The 13596-nt window shown below is 29.0% G+C and overlaps 1 pseudogene; it reads right to left on the reverse strand.

The window, feature by feature from the left end:
• Positions 1-5942: 5942 nt before the first annotated feature.
• On the reverse strand, positions 5943-7585 carry LOC138338902 (uncharacterized; annotated as a pseudogene).
• Positions 7586-13596: the final 6011 nt, after the last annotated feature.

Here is a 13596-nt window from a genome sequence, read left to right on the forward strand (position 1 = left end):
TCATGAACCAATTATTGATCCACTAATGATTCAAAAGGTTTTCATAATTTCTAACTATTCACGTGATTTTCTATTCTGCATTTTTTTACTCATATGCAATCTTCATCTATTATTATATATACACACATATATATAATTATTATATAATATTTCTATATGCACACATCTATGTGCAGAAATCAAAAAAATTAAAGGAAAAGAAAACTTACCTTAAACAGTTCGTAAGCCGCAAGTGCATAGAAACCCTTCGCCCCCTTTTTTTTTAATCTTTTCCTTATTTATTTTTTTTGAATTATTTATGTACTAAAAGTGGTGAAACTTTACCCATTTTTTTTTATTAAATTGTCTAAAGGGTATAAGGTCTTAAAATTTTTATCACTTTAGCCCATTAACTATTAATTAATCAATTATCTACAATTATTCATCCCTTAATTAACTCAAGTTAAGCAAATATTCAAAATTTCCAAAAATGACCTTATGGGTCATTATACAATTGTAGTACTTTAGAGGCTTGTACACGTGACAACCAGGTTTTGGGGGTACTTTTAAGTAACTTAAAAATTTTCTGCATTTTATTATAATTTTAGGCTGACTTGTCTTGATGGGATAAGACGAGTGTCATCACGTCCATTTTTGGATAGTGACAGGGGGACATTTATATTAATATTTCATAATTAAAAATTAATTGTTATTGTTTTTTTTATTATCTATTATTCAGATTTTTTTTATGTCTAAACTATTGGGACATTAATTTTAAATTTATTAGTGAGGATTTTATACTGACAACAAATTTTATATAGTAATAGAGGACAAACGTGCAACCCACGTTTCTAGGACTAGTATATATATAAAGGAGGATCATAGACAAGGTGATGTGACACCTCTCTATGGCCTCCATTTTACATTTAGCCTTTTCCTTTTTTTTTTTATAAAAAATAAAATAATTGTTATATAATTGAAAAATACTTAAATTTATTACAAGTAAATATTTTATTAATGGAGGATCATTTATAACAGAAATTCTTTTTATTTATTTATTTATTTATCTCACTTATGATAAAAGGAAAAACATAATTTATTTATTTTTGACTTTTTTAATTTAAATTAGTTATCATATTGTAAAAATATATTACTTTATTTATACAATAAATATTTTATTAATGTAGGAAAATTAATAAAAGAACTCTCTATATTTTTTTTCTATTTATTTATCTCACTCTAATAATGAAATCATAAAAAAAAATTACATTTTAAGTGTTTTAATTTATTCACTAGGAGTTACTATCCATGACTTGTCCCTCTTTAATTTTTACTTTTACTAATATTCATAACTCTCATAATTTTTATGTCTATAACCTCCAAATTAAATTTGTAAGTTTATGATGTCTTATGATATTTCTTTATTTTGCCTATAAATTCATATTAGTTTCATGAAGATTCACACTCACAATTATCCTTTCTCTTTTCATCTTATTGGTTTGGTTTGTAACAAAAAAGAAGTACATGAAGGTAAGAAATATTTCATTGCAAATTTTTAATTTTTATTTTCTCTATTTTTATCCATAAAAAATCGTATTTGGTTTGTGAATGAAATTAACATGTAACAAAAAAAAATACATGAAGTTAATAAATGTATCATTTTCAAGTCCTTATATTTTCATTTCCTTTATTTTGTCTATATAACTTCATATTTATTTTCATGAAGATTCATATACAAAGTTATAATTTCTCTTCTTCATCATACTTGTTTGTGAATTAACTAACATGTAGCAAAAAAAATATATGAAGGTAATATATATTTCATTCTAAAGTCTTTCTTATTATTTTCATGTAATATTCTTTTTTATGTTTGTATTATCATTTATCAAGTAACTATGATTAAAAAAATCTTTGTAATTCTTAACAATGTGTTGTTCGTATGCAATTGCTCTTTCTAATAATTAGTTTTCCAAATATAATATATTTTGATTATAATATTTGTTAGATTTTAAGAAATAATTATTATTTAGTATTGTTACTACTATTGAAAAGATAATACACAACTATATTACATATAGTTTATGAAGCATAATTAGAAATTATTGAATTGTAGTAGCAACTTAGTTACTTTTGCTAGAGTTTTTTAAAATTTGATTTATATAAATAATTTAGTTAAATATATTATATTGTCAATACTAATCATTTGATCCTTAGTATTCTACTTTCTCTTTGTTATGAAGAAAAATTAATATAAATTATTTTATTTAACAACAAAAAAGTTTATGATGATTAGGAGTTTCATTTTTATTATAATCACACAAAATTAAAAATTAAAATATTATTTTCATGATGTCATTTTCTTGCGTATATAACAATATGTCATCGGTCTTTTTTCTTTGAAATGTATTTATAATTTTTATGTAGTCACCAATTATTGTATTTTCTCTGTTCATTTTTTATATTTTCACCCCTTATTTTTATTTATTTATTTACAAATAAAATCAGTACTATAATTAGTAATACATTTAATGTCTAATAAAATTATACATTTGAATATATTTTTGACACTTTCACTCTTTGTTATTTTAAACAAGACTTACATTCGCTATATAAGAATGTTTTCTACCATGTGAAGACATAATGAATGAATAATTTTGTTTCTATCACTAGTAAAATAAAATGGGACGTGAATTAATCAGATATGATCTTTTCTTACATGATCTTTACCTAAATTGTTTTTTTATAGAACGGAAAATCATCTAAAATACTTTTGAAATATTGGAAATGGTACAAAATTATCCTCTATCCATTTATAGGCTTCAAAATGTCCTTCTCATCTATCTATTTGCTCCAAAATACCCTTGTCATCCACATTTGGTTCAAAATTGACCACTTATTTAACGGTTTTAAAATTAAATTGTTTAAATATTTTTAAATATCTTTGGCGTTCAACTATTAGTTATAATTTAATTTAATAATATAATTTTTAAACCAAACCACTACTCACTCATTACTAACTAAATTCTACTTAATTAATAACCAATTATGATATCAAAATCGCCATAACACTACTAAAATACGACGAAATTATAGATTCCTGAAAATGACATCCAAAACTATTCGAGTACGAATTGAAGCCCCAATTAAATTTAAGTTGAGCCTCTTATATAGAAGGACACTTTCAATAGGATTCTTTTTCAACTTTGAGTTTGAAATTTATGATTAAAGGTGAAGAAGTAGTACATCCTAAATTAATTCATGCACTGCTTTTTAATATAATTTTATAAATATTTATGATTTGTTTTAAAACCTTTAATATATTATTTTTACAAAAAAGTTATCTATGAAGTAACACCAAATAATTGAGATGAAAGAATAATTAAGATGATTATAGTCAGACTTTTAAGTTTATCGGTAATTTTTATTTAGACACTTAAATGTATGATAATTTACTTCTATAGATATTTTCGCCTCAAATTTTTTTTTAAAAATTCCTTGGCAGTAGCTTTCCTGTTGTTGCATTAGTAAAGTGTCGAGTTTATTAATTTGGTGGGGTTTAATTAGTAATGAGTGGGTAGTGGATTGATTTATAAATTATACTAATAAGTTAAATTATAACAAATAGTTGAGTGTCACATATTTAAAAAAATATATAAATAGTTTAAATTTAAAACTGTTAAATAAGTGGTCAATTTTGAACCCAGAGGTGGATGGCAAGTGTATTTTGGAGCCAATAGGTTGGTGAGAAGGGTATTTTGGAGCCAATAGTTGGATGAAGGATAATTTTATACCATTTTCAATACTTTAAGGGTATTTTTTGTCCTTTTTCGTTTATAGAATATATTTTTAAAGAAAATTATATATGTTTTATTACCGGCTTTAGATATGTGTTACCGAAGGTGTACTATAAGATGGTGAAAAAACTCAAATAGAATAATTTTAAAAATCTTATTAAATGGAATACAAAATACTTATTAAGCAATTCATAATTATAATATTTTTAATAAAATGTTCCAACAAGTATAACAATTTATTAAATTTTAGAAAAATATATTAAATATAGTATTCCAATTATAAATTAAGAATCACATTTTGATAATTGACATCATTATTTGATAATATCTTCTCATTAGTTCAAGGATATATAAAATAAACACGGGACACCCAAGAGTAATTGAGAGCATTTTCAGAAATGTTATAATTGCTAGACTCCAAAATTAAAGATTTTGATACTAAGATGTGAAAGGAAACTTTCTCTAATTAGTTGACTCCAAAATTAAGATTTAGTTACTAAGATGTGAAGGAAAAATTAATATAAATATGCATCACCTTTTAATATCCAACAAAATATTTTCTAAAAATGGGTCACCCAAGTTTTATCACAATCATACTCTTGTTGGTATTACTTGTCTTTCCCCTTGGCCTTATTAGAGGTTGTGCTGATTGGGAAAGATATCAGATACAAATCATCGACGATCTTCCTTCTGATTCACCTCAACTGAAATTTCATTGTGGTTCACCATACAATGACTTTGGAATCAAATTTTTATCCAGTACCCAAAACTTCACTTGGTCATTTTGCGATAATCGTTTGGGTGGTATTTCATATCAATGTCATTTTTGGTGGAGTTCAAAGGATAGCGTATTTGATGTATTTGACGATCGTTGGTATTGTATCCGTAGGAGTGTCGTTAGTGATGATTACATACTAACATGTGCATGGGTGGTCAGACCAGAAGGTTTTTATTTGGGAACAGAGTATGAAAAAAATGGAACTCTTAAGAAGCAAATGGTTTATGAGTGGTGATTTCTCTTCTTGTAAAAGTAAAATGCAGATTGGATCTTATATTAAATTGAAATGACCTTATGTGATTTATAATTATTTTGGTTCATGTTATGTGTTGGGCATGTGTGATATTCATGTTTGTGTTGTTTGGTTGGCGAATAGTTTGATGCACGTTGAAATCCAAATTCAATTTTCCATCATTTATGATAGATATCTAATCATACAAACATGATAAATATAGTTCCGTTAATCAAACACATATAACTAGTTCAACATAATTCAAACTTTCGAATTGTTTCATTATGTCCCCTTGAAAACATTCATCTCAAAATATGGATCATATTTTTATTGTTTCTTTTTAGTCTTCACCTAAGACCTGAGTTTGAAATGATTTACATTTAGTATCCAATTCCCCTCTCCATTTCTTTAATTTAATGTTTCCTTTTGGTTATGATTTACCGTTAGTATCCATGTTTTTGTTTGAATGGGAGATTTAGCTCTTTCTTGAGATTAATTGGAAGGAACTCCTACAAAATTAAATTGAAGAAATAATTATTATTTTTATTTATTTATTTTTAAACGAAAAAGGCCTAAAATACCCCTTTAACTTTGTGAATTGGTACAAAATTTCCTCTATTCTACCTTTGGGCTTAAAATGCCTTTGACGTCAATATTTTGGCTCTATTTCGCCCCTCATCTATAACCCCATAAATAATAGCCTCAATTAGCAAATTCTTTTATGACGTGTTACTATCCTATTGACTACTCTAATTATTTTTGTAAGCAAGTTTACCACTAGATAGTGCCTAGCAGTCTCATATTAAACATAAAAAGCATTAATAGGGACAGGTACAAGCAAGGAAGGCTAACCTTACCTTACTAATCCTAATGAAGCACCTAACTTGTACTACCTGACAAGCATGAAGAAAATAAGAACTAGAGAGAACTAAGTATTTTCTGATCATGATAGAGTTTGTACTATAATGCATTATGATATTACAAATAAGGATGCTTAAATAATGTAAAAATATGTCAATCAAGCAGAAAGTTGAGTTACCAGCTTTAAACTTTCTATTACAGAAGCATAAATCAAAAAAGATTGTTTGCCCATCAAAAGAAACTTGAACTATTTTTCTTTTGTCTTCTTCTTCAAATCTATCCAACAACACTTGATGAATCATACCTTCTTTATGGATTTACCAGAAATAGCTGAACCTACTGATACTATCAAATGGTTTTGATCTGCTTGTCGCATCGATAGGTGCCTTGGAACAAACTCCTCGGTCATTTTACCGTCCCAACTATGTTGCCTTCCATGTGTCTTCTTTTTGCTTTTGTTGCTTCCACTTCTTTGTTGCCTAGGTGATGTATCCCCTTCCCTGTCTACTCTATCAAAGCAAATGTCCAGTATATTTTCTTCCTCATCTTTATTAAGAGAGTCCTCACCCAAATCCTTTCCATCTTCGTCAAGAGAATCATCACTCAAATCAATTGTATTTAACACCAATACCCTTGACTCATTCCTCTTTGCAAGAACATTTTAGGCACAAATACGAGAACTTCTTGACTTAATTTGTTATTCAAAGCAGGTCGTAAGGCTTGTTTTTCTTGGATAAATTTGTTATCATTCTCCGTTAAACTTACTTGCTTTCTAATAGTCCTCAATAAAACTTCAAAGTTATTCGAACATAATAGGTCTCTTGAGGCATTAGTAGTATCTGACCTCTTCTCATTGTCATGAAAATTCTCAGTCGGACCCATTTCACCACATGGAAAATTATTTTGATTATTAGGAGAAATGATCCGACTTATAGATGATTTTTTGTGTCAACCAGTGTCTAGGTTTTAGTTGGATTCTCATTTTCAACTTGCGAAAACCACTGCCAAGAATTTTCAGCATCTTCAACATCAGATGTATCCATTAGTTTTTGTCCTTATTCCATTAATTTTAACCCTAAATCAACTTGCGGCGCATCTACCCCAATTCTTGTTGTGCCCCCTGCATTTTTAGTTCCATTAGATATCAAATTCAGCCAAACTTCTTTTGATTGCACCTCATTAGTAGCAACCTATTGGTTATTGAAATCACCTTGGTTTTCGGTAGTTATTTGAACACCAATATTACTTGTATCAACATCCGTTGAGTCTATATGATTTTGTTTGGAAGTGGAAACAACCAATTGTCGATCTAAAGAATTAGCTTTACTTTGATTGATATCTACAATCTTTTATTTTTAATTTAGGAAAAATGCATAAGTAGCCCCCCAAGCTATGCCCGAAATCCCAGAGACACACTTATACTATACTAAGGTCCTATTACCTCCCTGAACTTATTCTATAAATAATTTTTTACCCCTTTTCTATCTACATGGAACTAGCTTGAAAAAAAATATATCAACACGTATTGGGCCCACAAAATAGTGCCACGTAAACTAAAAAGGGCTAGAAAATTATTTATAAAATAAGTTCATGGTGGTAATAGGACCTTAGTAAAGTATAAGTGTGTCTCTAAGATTTCGGGCATAGGTTTGGTGGGGGGGGATACTTGTGCATTTTTCCTTTAATTTAATATTTTTCTCGCATCACGTTGATACTTTTCACTATATCTTTTAAAGCACCTTCAATAGTATCATCAATTTGTTAGGTTTTTTGATCTCTTTTTGAAATCAAATGACAACGATCTTCATCATGACCTTGGTGCTTACAATAATTGCAATACAAAGGTGGATTATCATATAAAATCTCTTGAAAAACCTCGACCAACTTACAAGGTTTCCCATTCACAAACTGCAACCTTATATGATTTGGAAGATTTTCCATAATATTAAGCATAACTTTGATCCTAGCCATGCTAGGTCTTGACTTGATTTGAGTAGCTTTATCTATAGCTAATGGTTTCCCAACTGCTGATGCTATAGGCAACAAACACTTCTTTGCAAAACAATCTAGATATAAGTAAAGTAAAAAAATCCAAATCACAGCTAACATCGTTTCCTCCTTAGGGCCGGTTATATCCAATGGACCATGGGAAAAACCTATATTGGTTCTCATCTCCATTGTAAAGAATATATATTAATTAAGGGAGGTAAAGCTAGTATATAATCTTCATATTGATCAAACCTCAACAAAATTTGTCTTGGATCAAGAAAGTCAATTAAACAATTGCCCTTAATACCAAGATGTTTCCATAAAATTGACCTTGATACATTCAAATCTGGCACGCCACGGGATAATTTGAACACCACTGCTTGATGTAATCCCTTTTTTATCATAAAGTCTTGTCTTTCTCCGTTGAAAACGTTATAGTAGGTTTCCCATAAATTATTTTGATTGATTTTACAATTGTTTTTAAGTTAATTAGGATAGATTGTTTAGGATTTATAGTATTGAAATTGAAAAGGGTGGCGTATGTGGTGATTTGGGGTGGTGGAGCAGGCTAAACAGCCTCGATAAGTATCCGTCCAATGTCCATAGCAGCCATGATAGCTTCCAGCTGCTGCCTATATAGAAGCCACCAGAACCCTAGGTCGGTAGAAACTCCTCCGCCCCCCCCCCCACCCACCCGTAACCTAGATCTTTTAACCCAAATTCAACATTATCAATTGTATAATCTTATTCCTCTATTTTCCTATTTGTCTCTTTTCTCTCTGCTTTTTTCTTCTTCACTATAACCATGAAAAATTGTAAAGAAAAATTGGTTGTAGAAGTGGTGGGAGCACATAACTTGATGCCAACAGATGGTGAAAGTTCTTCATCACCATTTGTAGAAGTTGAGTTTATGAATCAGAGACAAGTAAAAAATGAGAGATTTTGAACCCTGTATGGAATGAAAAATGTGTGTATCATGTTAATGATGTTTTTGATATTCATTATCGGACGATTAAAGTGAATGTTTTCAACGAAAAAGGTCAAACACAAGCAGAAATTTTCTCGGTCGAGCTTGGATTTTTGTGTCAAGCATTGCTGGAGGGGGGGGGGGAATGTATAACTAACCCAACCTATGTCCGAAAATTCAGAGATACACTTATACTATACTAAGGTTCTATACCCCTTAAAATTATTTTATAAATAATTTTGTACCCCTTTTTGACTTACGTGACACTAGCTTGAAAAAAATTATCTCCCCCTTGAAAACAGTCATCTCAAAATATGAATCATATTTTTATTCTTTCTTGTTAATCTTCACATAAGACTTGAGTTTGTTATGAATTATATTCTGTATCCAATTCGCCTCTCCATTTCTTTAATTCTATGTCCCCTTTTGGTTATGATTTACCTTTAGTATCCAAGTTTTGGTTTGAATAGGAGATTTTGCTCTTTCTCGAGATTAATTGGAAGGAACTCCTACAAAACTTAACTGAACAAATAATGATTATTTTTATTTATCTATTTTAAAATGAAAAAGGCCTACAATATTCCACAATTTTGTGAATTGGTACAAAATAATTCTTTTGTATCTTTCGGATCTAAATTCCCCTTGACGTCAATATTTTGGCTCTCATCCTTATCCGCCTAAATAATAACCTCAATTGGCAAATTCTTTTATGACGTGTTACTATCCTATTGGTTACCCTAATAGTTACTTAAACAAATTAAAAAAAAATACCCACCCAAAAGTCCCACCGATAACCTAGATCTTTTAACCCAACTTCAACACTGTCAATTGTATCATCTTTTTCCTCTATTTTCCTATCTGTCTCTTTTCTCTCTGTTTTCTGGGTCGAGCTTTAATTTCTTTGTCAAGCATTGTTAAAGAATGGGAAGAAATGCGCAACTTTACACACTTGATTAAAGGATTTTTTTTTCTCATGTGGTGAGTTTGACCCAAATTCAGAATCCAGCCCATAAAATCAGGACAAATTAAATTTCAAAATCAATTTTTTTCATCTTCTTGCTCGATGAATAAAAAAAATATTTTTATCTCTTTACTCCATAAAAATTTCATACTTTTGCAACCACATATATTCTTGTGGACTCATCATCTTGTCGATTCAATTTTCTTACTTTAACATAATTAATTTCTATTAGAAGTGGGCAAATATCATCATTAGAATCTGCCGCTGCCGGCAATGGTACCAAAACTATTCATGGTAAATAGGGTTACATTGCCCTTCTTTCTTCAATGGAAGTAATTGAAATCTAGAGGAAAAAAAGAGTAAAAATTTCATATCCATATGCTACATAATATGATTAAAAACAGGTAAAAAGAACAAAGATTATTGTTCATGAGTTTTTTCTTATAAAAAAAAGGTGAAGATTTATTCTTTTTTACTAACATAAAAACCCATTAGATTTTTATAAATTTTCTTATGTAAAGACTCGCTTTTCGCAAAAAACGGAGATCAATGTTCTAGTAAATTGCCTCCTATGGTTTGAAAAAGAAAATCAGAAAAATTTAGAAAGAAAAAAATTTGATTGGGTACTTTTAATGCTACCGAAGAAGCCTTTGAAGTTTATCAATATAATAAATATGAGTTTCAGGAGAAGTTGGAAAGGATAAAAATGCAATAGAAAAGGTTGTTTCTGCAAAAATTTGAAGTTGGGTATTGTTCTTTGAGTGAACCGTCATTAACAGTTGATTCTCAAAATACAGATTTCTCAAATGAGTCTAATGATAGATTGAAGAAGGCTAATTATTTGGGTTACCTAGTTGTTGGGTTTGATGCCTGTTAGTATAGGGATGATGAATTTTTTCATTTTAAGATAATTATTCTGTTTTGGGGTTTTCAATTAAAAGAAGGATACACGTGATAAGTTTGATATTAACATGGGTAAGAATAACTCTGTTTTAACCATAAGGGCATGAGCAACCAACAAAACAATGTTGAGGGGTATTTTTTTTCCCCTTTTACCTAAAAAATCCTCCCCCTTGCCTTCATTTTTTTTTTTGAAAATGTCATTTTTGGAAAAAAAATAATCTTGGGTCAGGTTATGGGTCAAATCTTAGGGTCGCCTTTTGAATGATCATCGTGGTCTTTTCCTAGTTTGGTTGTAAGAGTCGGGTTCTAGATCAATTATCGGAGTTGATTTTCAAATTAGAAATTATTTTCCTAAAGAGTATATTTTATACTCAAGCCAAAAATAAAAGATTTTATAGAAAAATATTTTTCGTTTGTCAACCAAACCTAAAAATTATTTTCTACTCAACCACTAAACAAAAAAAAACTTCTAGGAAAATATTTCTATGAAAAACATTTTCTTCGTACCAAACACACTTATTATCCAAGTTTTTGTTCGAATGAGAGATTTTACTCTTTCTCGAGATCAATTGGAACGGGAACTCTAACAAAATTTAATTAGACAAATAACAACTTTTTTTTAAAGCTTAGGTTATGAAAAAGTGAAAAAGTGGAATTGGTTGTGGGATCATGAATACTTTCATTACTTCAAAAACTTAGGGTATAAAATATAAGTTTATTAAAAAAACATTAAAATTCCAAAACAATTAAACAAATTTTATTTCAAGTTTGAAACCTTTTGTCGAGACACCTTTCTAAGAAGAAAACCTTTCTTATCTAACCTTTTCATCTTCCATCTTTTTTCTTCAAACCACAAACCTGAGAGTAAACCTAAACCTCTCTCGTCTTCTTTTTTCTCACTTAATAAACCTTACCTTCATTTGTTCCCTAAATGCTATTGGAGTGACAAAATTAGTTCATTAATCTTCTTCCCCGTTGTTCAAAGTTATGTCACCAATCTATTGACATAAAATATGAGCTATTTTCTTCGTATGCTGGTTGTGCAGAGTTTGTTTGTTCATATATATAGGTAGTGTATATCACGATACAAGCCTATATCCTAGACATGAACGACTCTTGAGAATCATTGTTGATCCCCAAACAATTTCTCATCCTAGATGACTAGCGGAAGATGGATTCAAGCATACAATGCTTAAAACTGAATGAAATTGATGAAACTCAAATACAAAGTTTTAACTCAAATGATTTACTCTGATATAAATAGAATATTCAACTAGCCAAAAATAGGCAACTAAAATCTTTAAAACATTTAACAAAATAAATGAAACAAACTTCTCAAACACTGATGTATAACTATAAATCCTCTACTTTTACATAAGGATATTGGGACAAGACCCACGACAACTCAAAATTATTGTATGTTAGATAAAGGTGAAGTCCTCAAGAATATAAGAAAGATCACCAAAGTTGACTGAAACTGCAAGTGGTATCAACAAAGCTCCTGTTGATAACCCAACTACCTGTATCAGCATCATGAAAGCATACGGGCCAAATGACGGTATTACATGGAATATACGAGCATGTAAGGGGAATTCTAAAGTATGACATAAGATTGAACTGATGGAAAAGAAACATATTTACCTCTTCTCAACTCACTCAACTCAAGGAATACTCAAAGATATTAAAACTTAATCAACTCAGAAATACTCAAGAATAAGATACTCAACTCAGAGAAATAGGGCTCAACTCAATAATAAGTTACTCAATTATGGGTTACTCAACTTAAGATAAAGCAACAATAAAAAATCCAACATATGAAAAGTTTTGAAAACAATAGATAGCAACTTAATGTATTGAAAATATAATAATACTCAGTCTCTATATAAAAATACAATATAACTTTGTGGAGATTGTCTAACCGACAACCATCAGTATAAGCTATGTAAAAAGTATAACATTTTCTACCCACGTTGGCTATATGGCTTATGAAGATTTTGACTTATTTTAAGTTATTTTTTTATATTTGTCAAATACTTGTCAAAAACTGAGTTAAAAGTAGATTTGACTGACTTTCAAGCCAATACAAACAGGCTCTTTGAGTGCTTTTTAAGAAATTTTATAATTTCTAGACTCCAAAATTAAGATTTGTTACTAAGATGTGAAGGAAAATTTTGTATAAATTTGCATCATATTTTAATATCCAACATTATATTTTCTTAAAAGGGATTAGCCCGACTTTAACACGATTATCCTCTTGTTGTTATTATTTGTATTTCCCTTTGACCTTATTAAAAGTTGTTTTACAACCATAAAGTATCACGTACAAATCATCGACGATTTTCCTTTTGATTCACCTTAACTAAAAATTCATTGTGCTTCAAAAGATGATGACTTTGGAGACCGATTCCTATCTAGCACCCTCATAATTGTATCACCTACATGTGCATGGGTGGTTACACTAGATGGTTTTTATTTGGGACACTATGATTAAAAAAAATGGAATTCTTTCGACGTACAAAGCTTATGATTGAGTTAATTACTTTATAGCAAGTCGGAGGTTTCTCTTCTTGTAAGGAAATTAAAATGTAATACTTGTTTGAGCTTTGAATTCATTTGCTTGATGGTTACGTGTGTTTGAGAAAATAATAATTTTATATTTTGAGATTTCTTTTTATAATATTGTCTAGATTCATTTCTCGTATTTTAATATTTATTTTGTTCTTTTTATTTATTGAATTTTGACTTAACACATTAATAATTTATTAATGAAATAGTAATAATTAGTATAGTGAATTTATATCATTTTATCCCTATTAATTGATAGGATATCAAACATATTAACTCACTATATTTTTTAAAAAATATTAATAAATTAAGCATGGGAAAAATAAAATCATTATTTTTTGATTGATGGAAAAACGACAAGTAACAGGAGATATCAAATTTTTTAGAAAAAAGATAATAGGGACGGAGGAAATAGTTAATAATGAATATTTTATAGACATATTTATTCTTCTTACATGATGTGTCACTGTCTTTAATTATCTTGGTCTTTGTTTTATTTTTATCATGGTCTTTATCAATCATCATCCGATTAGTTATCTTATCAAATGTATTCCTTTTTCGAAAGTT

This window comes from Solanum lycopersicum, chromosome 10, assembly GCF_036512215.1.
Source record: "Solanum lycopersicum chromosome 10, SLM_r2.1".
Classification (NCBI taxonomy): Eukaryota; Viridiplantae; Streptophyta; class Magnoliopsida; order Solanales; family Solanaceae; genus Solanum; species Solanum lycopersicum.